General features: G+C 30.7%; 1 long non-coding RNA gene across 1 annotated transcript; it reads right to left on the reverse strand.

The window, feature by feature from the left end:
- Positions 1-282: 282 nt before the first annotated feature.
- On the reverse strand, positions 283-2,029 carry LOC146884674 (uncharacterized). The gene is made up of 3 exons (XR_014996465.1): positions 1,909-2,029; positions 683-1,584; positions 283-601 (listed from the first exon to the last, which is right to left on the reverse strand). It is a non-coding gene; the product is annotated as an uncharacterized LOC146884674 (long non-coding RNA).
- Between the last annotated feature and the right edge of the window lie 4,060 nt (positions 2,030-6,089).

A 6,089-nucleotide genomic window follows, 5' to 3' on the forward strand; every position in this document is an offset into this window, starting at 1 on the left:
TATTATTTTAATAATAATAATTAATAAGTAATAGTTATTGTATTTCACTGACGTTTAAATTTCCAATTTATATGCAATGGTAATTAATGTTAATTAATTCAATTTCTAATTAAAAATAATTTATATTGACTAAAATGAAGTCGAACAAAATCTAATACAAAAAAGGAAAATACATATAATAGAGAATAAAATATAACTTTTATATTGAGATATATAATAACTGCATACAAAATAAGAGTCCAATTGAAATCTTCTTATATATATATATATATATATATATATATATATAAAAGAAGTTCAAACAAAATTACATACAAAATTTTCAACTTTAATACCAAAAAAATAGATAAAGAACTTTGATATCTCTGCTTGTTCTTTCACTTTCAACTTTAAAAAACAATTCAGGGTGATCCTCTGCAAAGAGTTGATGATCTCCATAGAAAGATCTTAGTTGGTTCTAGCCTTGGGTAATCATTGGAGTGTGAATATCCATGTTGTAAGTAACATGGTGAACATTACTTTGGTAATCAACAACAATCCATTTAGCAGCAAGGTCCTTCCAATAGCGTATTATGAACACTCGGTCGACGTGTCCAAAGTCCTTAAAATATTAGCAAGTTAAGAATAAAGAAATAAATAAATATAAATAACAAAAATAAATGAGTTTGAATCAAAAAAATACCTGGTCTTTCAAAAACATAGAAATGAATTTGTCAACCATTTCTGAAGAAAGTATGGATTGTGGTGTGGGCATCGATTCCATTGTAGGAGAATAGGTTGGTGATGAAGTAAAATTGTAAGAGAAGAAAATGGGTAACAGTAGAAAAATCAGATGTCTGACTTTGAATTGGTAAACATAGGGAATATATATATAAAAAGAATAGGAGAAGTCATAGCTGTTGGAAGTATCCATACATACTGGACAGTCTGAACTGGTAAAAGTACAGGTTAATAAATACGAATTAAAAAATAATACGTTAAAAAAAAGAATTATGAAGCGTCGTAAAAGTATAAGAAGAATTATTTAATGTAATTTACTAATGTTGATTTTTTCAGGAAGGGGTATTTAATATTGGAATAGAATAAAGTTTAATAATTATAACGTGTGGCAGATGATGGAGCAGTGGCAGATGATGGAGCAGTTTATTCATCATTATTTCGAGCAGTGCGAAATTTAATGCGTTTGAATCTTGTTTGACAAGTTGATTTGGAAAAAAAATCGAAGCAGTATTTGAAGGGGTTGGAATACAAAACGTTTTGTAAACGAAATGGTTTTGATGGAGTAAACGGTGATTGGAAAAATGTGAAGAATTCTTTGAAAAATGTCCGAATAAAAACAAAAATTGGGTAAAAATAAAGAGATTTGGTGATACAGTGCATTATTAAAAAAATACCATTAACGAAAAAAAATGACACAAACAGAGTTTAAGGTAGAAAAATGAAGAAGATGAAGGGTTTGCTTGTAAAAGGTGGAAAAATACAGATAAATTGGTAAAGAAAAAGGTATTTTGATACAAATTACTTACCAGTTAAGTTGTACAGCGAAAAAGACTCGTGCATGACTTTGAAATCTTGATTTGAAGCCTATATCTAGAAGAAAAATAGTTAGATCAAGGTAGATAAACGGAAAAAATAGTTAGATTAACTCTGTTTGGTGTAGAACTTTGAAAAAATATAGTGTATGATGAACTCTTTGAAAAATGTCCAAATAAAAACGTAAATCGTGTAACAATAAAGAGATCTGCTGATAGAATGTATTATTAAAAAAATACCATGAATGAAAAAAAAAATGACACCAAGAGAGTTGAAGGTAGAAAAATGAAGAAGATGAACGGGTTGCTTGTAAAAGGTGGAAAAATACAGATAAATTGGTAAATAAAAAGGTAGATTTTGATACAAATTACTTACCAGTTAAGTTATACAGCGAAAAAGACTCTTGAATCAGTTTAAAATCTTGATTTGAAGCCTGTAAACAGAAGAAAAATATAAGAAACAGTTAGATCAAAGTACATAAACGCCAAATATAGTTAAATAAAAAGTTTTTACAAACTTGATGTTAAATCTGTCGTAGTGAACCATATTAGACATGTAGCAACCCTAGAAAATACCATCATCGGAAAAAAATAGTTAGATCTGAGAAAATAAAAGAAGAATATGAGTTGTTCGCTTGAGAAAGGTCAAAATGAAAACGAAATCTGCGTAATCAAACCATATGTCGCAGTGAACCATATTAGTCCTGTACAAAAACGAAACAAATAGTTAGATCTGACAAAATATAAGAAGAAAATGAGTTGTTCGGTTGAGAAAACTCAAAATAAAATCTACTTTTGGGTTTAAACCTGTAAAAAAACGAATGAAAAAGTTAGATCTGACAAAATATAAGAAGAAAAATAGATGTTCGCTTGAGAAAACTCAAAATAAAAACGACTTCTGGGTTTAAACCTGTAAAAAAACACATGAAAAAGATAGATCTGACAAAAAATAAGAAGAAAATGAGTTGTTCGCTTTAGAAAACTCAAAATAAAATCGACTTCTGTGTTCTTACTTGTAAAAAAGTGCATGAAAAAATTAGATCTGACAAAATATAAGAAGAAAATGAGTTGTTCGCTTGTGAAACTCAAAATAAAATAGACTTTTGGGTTCTTACCTGTAAAAAAAATGCATGAAAAAGTTAGATCTGACAAAATATAAGAACAAAATGAGATGCTTGCTTGAGAAAAATCAAAATAAATACGACTTCTGGGTTTAAACCTCTGAGAAAACGAATGAAAAAGATAGATCTGACAAAAAATAAGAAGAAATGAGTTGTTCGGTTGAGAAAACTCTAAATAAAATCGACTTCTGGGTTTAAACCTGTAAAAAAACGCATGAAAAAGTTAGATCTGACAAAATATAAGAAGAAAAATAGATGTTCGCTTGAGAAAACTCAAAATAAAAACGACTTCTGGGTTTAAACCTGTAAAAAAACACATGAAAAAGATAGATCTGACAAAAAATAAGAAGAAAATGAGTTGTTCGCTTTAGAAAACTCAAAATAAAATCGACTTCTGTGTTCTTACCTGTAAAAAAGTGCATGAAAAAATTAGATCTGACAAAATATAAGAAGAAAATGAGTTGTTCGCTTGAGAAACTCAAAATAAAATCGACTTTTGGGTTCTTACCTGTAAAAAAAATGCATGAAAAAGTTAGATCTGACAAAATATAAGAACAAAATGAGATGCTTGCTTGAGAAAAATCAAAATAAATACGACTTCTGGGTTTAAACCTCTGAGAAAACGAATGAAAAAGATAGATCTGACAAAAAATAAGAAGAAATGAGTTGTTCGGTTGAGAAAACTCTAAATAAAATCGACTTCTGGGTTTAAACCTGTAAAAAAACGCATGAAAAAGTTAGATCTGACAAAATATAAGAAGAAAAATAGATGTTCGCTTGAGAAAACTCAAAATAAAAACGACTTCTGGGTTTAAACCTGTAAAAAAACACATGAAAAAGATAGATCTGACAAAAAATAAGAAGAAAATGAGTTGTTCGCTTTAGAAAACTCAAAATAAAATCGACTTCTGTGTTCTTACCTGTAAAAAAGTGCATGAAAAAATTAGATCTGACAAAATATAAGAAGAAAATCAGTTGTTCGCTTGAGAAACTCAAAATAAAATAGACTTTTGGGTTCTTACCTGTAAAAAAAATGCATGAAAAAGTTAGATCTGACAAAATATAAGAACAAAATGAGATGCTTGCTTGAGAAAAATCAAAATAAATACGACTTCTGGGTTTAAACCTCTGAGAAAACGAATGAAAAAGATAGATCTGACAAAAAATAAGAAGAAATGAGTTGTTCGATTGAGAAAACTCTAAATAAAATCGACTTCTGGGTTTAAACCTGTAAAAAAACGCATGAAAAAGTTAGATCTGACAAAATATAAGAAGAAAAATAGATGTTCGCTTGAGAAAACTCAAAATAAAAACGACTTCTGGGTTTAAACCTGTAAAAAAACACATGAAAAAGATAGATCTGACAAAAAATAAGAAGAAAATGAGTTGTTCGGTTGAGAAAACTCTAAATAAAATCGACTTCTGGTTTTAAACTTGTAAAAAAACGCATCAAAAAGTTAGATATCAGAAAATATAAGAAGAAGATGAGTTGTTCGGTTGAGAAAACTCAAAATAAATTCGACTTTTGGGTTAAAACCTGTAAAACCTGTATAAACCATCTCCATAGTCGTTTTTTTGCGATTTAAAAATAACTCGATGAAAAGAAGAAGATGAACAGAAGAAGATGTTAGAGAAGAAGCTAAAAAAGGCAGAGAAACCATGATGAATGCGGAGAAGCAGAGACAGAGAAAGAGAGAAAGAAGTGAGAAGGCGGTGCCAGAGAGAATGAGAAAGAGAGAGAAAGAAGAAAGAAGAAAGAAGGCGGTCGTAGAGAGAATGAGAAAGAGAGAGAAAGAATTGAGAAGGAGGAAGGTGAAAAGAATGAGGAAGAGAGAGAAAGAAGTTTTAATTAAAAGTTTCGGTTTTCAATTTCTTTTCCATTTTTTTTTCATACTTCAAAATGCTGAGAGATTGACACATCAGCGTTTTTACCTTTTGTAGATAAAAATTTGAATTGAGAAGTAGGTCAGATATGTTATTCAAATGAAAAACTTGCCTTTTGTTAGTTCCCAATTGTATATAGTATTAGATTTAAGGCATGAGGGACATGAAATGAAGTTGAAATTTATGACACCATGACAAGCCAGTAAGGATCAACATAGGCTGAAGGAGAAAATAGAAAAAGAAAGAATAGAAAAAGAACAAATATAAACTGCAGAAGGAAGGGAAATTAAAGAAAAACAAAAGGAAGAAAAGGAAAAGATGATGGAAAAGGTAGTATAGAAAATAGGTGTTTAATCGAAGGCGACCCATGTTTAGTTGCATTTGTTTACGAAAGCGACAACAATGTTATAAGCTAAAGATTCGTGGAGAAACTCTATTTACCACCAAACTTTCATCCGAATCAAGCAAGGATCAAATTCAGTACAGGACAATGTGTGAAAGAACTATTATGTGATATTGCTCCCACGAACACTTGTCATCTTCTTTTGAGTTGGGCATGGATTCATTTTAAAATGCTCAATCTTGATGAACGTTCCCTTTATTTGAGGCATGAGGGACATGAAATGAAGTTGAAATTTATGACACCTAGACAAGCTAGTAAGGATCAACATAGGCTGAAGGAGAAAATAGAAAAAGAAAGAATAGAAAAACAACAAATATAAACTACAGAAGGAAGGGAAATTGAAGAAAAACAAAAGGAAGTAAAGAAAAAGATGATGGAAAAGGTAGTAGAGAAACAAGGTGTTTAATCGAAGGCCACCCATGTTTAGTTGCGTTCGTTTACGAAAGCGACAACAATGTTGTAAGCCAAAGATTGGTGGAGAAACTCTAGTTACCACCAAGCTTTCATCCAAATTAAGCAAGGACTAAATTCAGTACAGGACAATGTGTGAAAGAAGTATTATGTGATATTGCTCCCACGAACTCTTGTCATCTTCTTTTGAGATGGGCATGGATTCATTTTAAAACGCTCAATCTTGATGAACGTTCCCTTTATTTGAGGCATGAGGGACATGAAATGAAGTTGAAATTTATGACACCAAGACAAGCCAGTATGGATCAACATAGGCTGAAGGAGAAAATAGAAAAAGAAAGAATAGAAAAACAACAAATATAAACTGCAGAAGGAAGGGAAATTGAAGAAAAACAAAAGGAAGTAAAGAAAAAGATGATGGAAAAGGTAGTACAGAAACAAGGTGTATAATCGAAGGCCACCCACGTTTAGTTGCATTCTTTTACGAAAGCGACAACAATGTTGTAACCCAAAGATTGGTGGAGAAAGTCCAGTTACCAACAAGCTTTCATCCGAATCAAGCAAGGATCAAATTCAGTACAGAAAATGTGTGAAAGAAGTATTATGTGATATTGCTCCCACGAACTCTTATCCTCTTCTTTTGAGATGGGCATGACTTCATTTTAAAACGCTCAATCTTGATGAACGTTCCCTTTATTTGAGGCTTGAGGGTCATGAAATGAAGTTGTAATTTATGAC

The sequence above is a fragment of the Vigna unguiculata genome, chromosome 7 (genome assembly GCF_037176805.1).
Source record: "Vigna unguiculata cultivar grain cowpea cultivar isolate G323 ecotype 2 chromosome 7, ASM3717680v1, whole genome shotgun sequence".
NCBI lineage: Eukaryota > Viridiplantae > Streptophyta > Magnoliopsida > Fabales > Fabaceae > Vigna > Vigna unguiculata.